This window comes from Cupressus sempervirens, chromosome 5, assembly GCF_028749045.1.
Source record: "Cupressus sempervirens isolate cs-2001-9-10 chromosome 5, ASM2874904v1, whole genome shotgun sequence".
Lineage (NCBI taxonomy): Eukaryota > Viridiplantae > Streptophyta > Pinopsida > Cupressales > Cupressaceae > Cupressus > Cupressus sempervirens.
Genome location: NC_143122.1, coordinates 341,661,755 through 341,667,754, shown reverse-complemented (window position 1 = coordinate 341,667,754; position 6,000 = coordinate 341,661,755).

Sequence of the window (6,000 nt, the reverse complement as noted above, 5' to 3'; positions counted from 1 at the left end):
TCGAAGGTGATTCCCAAATGGTTATTAATATTTCAATCAAATGACAATCCTATTCATGGCATTTACAATATATCTTCAAGAAAATTTGGCACCTCATTGATCAATTTTTAGAAGTTACCATATCACATACCTTGTGTGAAGGAAATAAAGTGGTGGATTTCATATCTAACCTTGGGTGTGATGGTGTCATTGTTAGTACACATGAACCCAACTCATTTATTGAACAATTTGAACCATTACATTCATTGATTGCATCTGAAAGTTGTTTATCATGCTCATAAAGTACATTTCGTAAAGACAATTTTTATTTATTGTATACATTCAACACCAATCCTTTATAATCATCATCAGCCCTATTATAAGATGATTGGTAATAGTACAATATAATCATTAATCGACCGATTGGTGTGTTTTAGAATGTGTGGACTGATTATTATGTGCTAAGTGGCATACGACAAGTTCTGTTGATCACATGGAGCTGAGTATTTCAATTTTTTGGCACATGTTGAATCCTACATGTATTGCAGTTCACACAAGGTGGAGATGTTTATATTCAAAACTATCATTTTAGTTTCTACATTTGACTTGTATTATTCAATATTTCAAGAATGGCAAACATTGGTTTCAAATGCAATACCTGTAATCAATTTCATAGGTCAATAATGTCAATGAATTACTATATTAGAATTGATTCGAGTCTACACAAATAAGTCTTGTCCTTGCATATTGATGATGTTTCCTTGGAGGTAATGTTCTACATAAATCCACCCTCAATCTGTAGGGAAATTACTTATGGTGTTAGTGTTGGTGTCAATTCTCAAGTGTTAGGCCACGAAAGTGTATCAATTCATGCTAGAAAGGAATAGCCCTATTTTTTCCCTCAAGACGGTAAGCCTGAGATTAGGTCTCCAAGTGTGATTGGGGTATTGTAAATTCAAAACACTAGTAATATTGATGCAAATTTGATGGTTCCTATTCAGCCACATCAAGAAGAGGGTTCACGTTTTGGTTGGGATGTTTGTGAGCCTTTGCCACAACCTTTCAATTGGGGTCTTCAATTTGAAAATGTTCCTAGTATCATTGAAGATGATTGTGCTGATATGGAGGAGTGATTACTATAGGTTGAATGTAAATATTTTTGGTTTTATTCGATTACCTCTAATGTTGTAATAGCTTGAGGTTTTTGAAGTGGCTCATATGGGTAGAATTTAGAAAATGGTATAGTTTTATGAGCTTCAATTTTGTCTATATAATATATATTGTAAATATCGACAAATATCTTTATGTAAATTTGTATATAAGCAATGATTCTAGGTTTTCTTTTTGGTTCTTTCCTCGTTGAGCTTTTTGAACTAGTTTTATTAATAAATATATTCAGTGGCTAGCCCAATTTTGCAAAAAAAAATTAATAATAATAAAAAATAACAATATATATTACTATTTTATATTTAATAATAATAGTAAAAATCATAATAATATAATAACAAACAATAATAAGAATACATATTACTATATTATACTTAATAATAATAGTAAAAATCATAATAATATAATATAATAATCATATATAATATCCTTTTAAACATAATAATAATATATTTTATCCATAGGTCATAATAATAATAATATCAATAATAATAATCATAATAACAATAATAACAATTGTATAAATTTGTTCACATTGCCCACACTTTCCAAATTTTGACTTCCCTCTTAAACTTGGGCATCCATTTTGGGTGCCCAATATCATATAGGGTATCTAATTTTGGATCAGGTACTTGATATGGGGATCAAGTACCCAAAATACTGGCATACTTTTTCCAAAATATTTTGTCATTCCAAACCCAACAATCACATTTTTTGTTGGCCATTTTCACAAATTTGGAGAAAAATGATTTCTTAGGGCCCATACAATAGAAAAGGGTTCTATAATGTATGTTAGGTGTCTGATATTGTTTTCTAAATGGGGAGCAGTAGTCGTCAAAAGGCTAAACAAAAAAGGAAGATATCGAATGAAGACAATGCAACATATAGGGAAAGGGACAAGGTAAATCATTGAAGGAAGAGACAAGGTATGTTAAATGTGAGTCAAGTTGATGATGTATTGATCAAAGGTGAAATCATAGAGTCAGATAATGAATATGTACAGTTGGGAAATGAAAATGTACCAATTAATAATAATAATGCTAGGATTGAAAATTTAAAGAATGAAAATTTGGAGAATGAAATTTTACTAGTTCATAATGTAAATTGCATGATTGACCATGTCAAAAATGACAATGCACAGGAACGGTACATATCTCCTAATTATAATCAACATGAAAGTTCTAGAACACCAAAATGAATAATTGAAATTGATGAAACAATTATTACCAATTTGGCAGGGAAAAAATCACAAAGAACCATTTGATTATGGGCTTCAAGACTATATAAGATGTTTTTTGACAACAAGATAGTCATGGAGCAATATCAAATTTTTATGCACTTATTGAAGATGCAAAAGATGAGACCTATGCTTCCCAAATTGAATATTCATGTCAATAAAAAATTGGAAAGAAATACCATTATTGTGAAGAATTTTGTTGTGCTCTCAATAGGATTGAGAAAAATAGCAAGGAGAAGGATAAGCGAGCTACTCAAAGATTTATTGCAACCTCTTTGGCAAGTCATCATTTGAGAAAGGGTAGATATATGAGACAAACTTGTATTGGCTTGAACCTAAATCATACTATTTTGAGAAGAACACTCAGTAGATAAGAGAGAATTGATGATCCTCTTAAAAATGAAACATGGGCTTATTTGTGGGAGACTTCCACATTTTGATAAGAAGTTATCCAATGATGTGAAGGAAGAAATTACATAGATTTGGTACTCTAGCTTAAGAGTATCACCCAATGCTAAAGAGATGTTAAAGTTGGGAATTGGCATCAAAGATTGCATGCCACATTCTAAACATTATTTGGAGGTAACTCAAACTATGTTGTTCAAAGAATTTAGAGGGAGTCATCCAAGATTGCATATATCACAAAGGGATTTTGAATCTTTGAAGCCATTTTATTGTGCGTTACTTAAAATTTTAAATGCATGTTGTTTCAAATATTATGTTGAGTTTTCTATGCACTACAAACTATTATGCTCTATTTGTTCTACTTTGCATAGTAAAAAAATGTTGGAGAATTGTGTTGTTAGTGCGCTTCAAAAATCATCAAGAGACTTGCTAGATCAATTTTTATGTCATAGAGTTGATAGTTGTTCCTTTTGTAGAAATGCTTGCTTAAATGAGAAGTGTTCAAAATGTGGTGGCTTATCCAAGTTTGACACATGTTTCCATGAGAGGTGCAAACAAGATCTTGAGAAGACAATAGTTTAAAAAATGGTATATGAAATGGTGAAATACACATTGAAGAGTGGGAGTGAGGGCTCTAGATTTGAATTGGTTGCAAAAGAAATCAATGTGGCTAGTTTTATTTTATATTTTAAGATGAATCTTTTCTTCAAGTATGCAAGACATAGTCACACATCTCAATGGTTGGATCAACAATTTAGAATGTGTAAGGAGACTTTTTGCATTGGCACTATTATATTAGTTTGTTAACTTTGGTAAGAACTACACATTGTAGCCTCAAGATGAGACACATATAGATATGCCTTGATAGTGTAGAAGATAATCAAAAGATTATTAGGGAGTACTATTTTTATATGAGTGATGATAGATCTAAATCTCACAAGTTTGTGAAACATTGTTTTGAGAATTATTTTGATTTCTTATAGGAGTATGACATTGCTATGGATAGACAAATCATTTGGTCAATAACTGTACATGAATTCAAGAATGCTACCATGTTTTATTGGTTGTGTAGGATGCACGTAGAGAGGGGGGTACCTCATATTTGAATTTTTATTGAGTCTGGCCATGGGAAAGGGGAACATGATGGAGTAGGGGTATGTGTGAAGAGAGCTCTAGCTAAGGAGCAACTGAAGATTTTAAGAGAAGAGATTCTTCATGCTCATAGCATTGTTGATTGGTGTAGTTCAACATTATCACATGGGGGGACTCCTGATTCAGTAGTATGTAGGTTATTTTGGTTTGTTGAGAAAGGGTACATAGGTAATATATCAAATTGTGCTGTAGTGAGAGACTCATAAAAATGCATTCATTTTGGAGCTCTAATTCTAGTACACAGACCATTTGAACAAGATAGCTAGCTTTCTTTTTTTCCCAGTTGTTTTTGGCGTGTTTGGGATCACTATGAGTTGAGTGAGTGGATGGGCACATAGGCTCCAAATTATCTTACTCCATTTTCTATCACACCCTCTATCAGAAATGATAACATGGAAAGTTCACTTAAGCATAACCATCTATCAGATCTTCTTCAACCAGGACATGTCCTTGCATAAGTTGCACTACAAAGGAATGATGAGAAATTATATTGTTGGTTAGCATGTTGTCTAAGAGGAAAATAAAAGCTTGAACAATTGATCACAGATGATGATGGATTTACATATCCTACTAGTTCAGTGTTTGTTATTGGAACATGGCTCTAGACATACATGCTTAGAAGGAATGAAATTCCTACATTCGAAGACTATCAGAAGAACAAAATAGTTCTCGTATATTCACATCTTATTATAGGAAAAAATGTGAAGTTGTTGAAGCATCAAGGGAGACCAAACATAAAATAACCTTTTACTATTACTGATTCTGATCATGAAGCCCTATTGGAGACCCTAAAATAGAGAGAGGACCATACTAGAACACGCAACTAGGTATATTTACTTCTTATGTTATTTTTTTCATAATGATTCAATGAACTAATGATTATATTATTTAATACAATAAGTTATTCATATTTTTTATGATATTGAAATGTAGGTACATCATGAAGAGTAGCCATGCATGAAGATTAAAAAAAAAAAAAAAGAAGTAGAATGAAGAAAAATCTATTCTATTTTTGACACTACTATTTTTGAGACTACTTTTTTTGACACTACTATTTTTCACACTATGATTTTTTATAGTTGTGTATTGATGTAATAATGATGAAACACTTGAGATATTATAAATGTAAACTTATTGATTTAATGTAAGAAACAAAGATGATTTTACTTAATGAAATTTATGTGGAGGGACTTAAAAAATGATGATTTTAATACATACTAACACTAAACTTGCACTATGTCGAATGCCAAAAAATTGAGAGAGATAAAAAATAATGTTTTCACTTAATACTAACCCTAGTGACACCCTTGTTCGGGCTACCAAGAGACTCCATCATTTGCGGCTGCCCCATAACGAAGAGTCTCCAATGAAACATTGAATTCTATAGAATGGTCATGTTGAGGCCTAAAATAACTTATCTCATTTTTGAGAGATCCCATTCTATTTGGATTCAGCATAACAATCTCACTTGATGCCAAAACTCACAGTGTGCCTTAGTTCATAGCTACATTACATCATCACTTTGAAATCGCTGATCTTGGAATTGAATCATCAGTGCCAGTAGCTCTAGATGGGTGGTTGAACCCTAGTGACACCCTTGTTCCAACCATAAAGATCCTCCATCATTTGCAGCCACCCCATACCAAAGAGTCTCGAAGGTGCTCTAAGTGCATTTGGAGGTTGATCTTCTTAGGGTTGTAACCCAAAGCTCATGAGGGCTATCGATGAAACATCAAATGCTACAACATGACCATGCCAAGGCTTAGAATATCATATCTCATTATTAAGACATCACATTCTATTCGGATTCGGCACAACAATCTCGCTTGATGCCAAAACTTATAGTGTGCCTTAGTTCATAGGTGCATCATAGCATAACTTTGAAACTGCTAATCTTGGAATCAAATTGTCAATTCTATTAGCTCTGGATGGAATGGTGAACCCTAGTGGAACCCTCTTTCTAGCCACAAAGAACCTCCATCATTTGTAGTCACCACATACCGAACAGTCTCCAAGGTCCTCTAAGTGCCTTTTGAGGTTGATATTTTGAGGGTCATAAC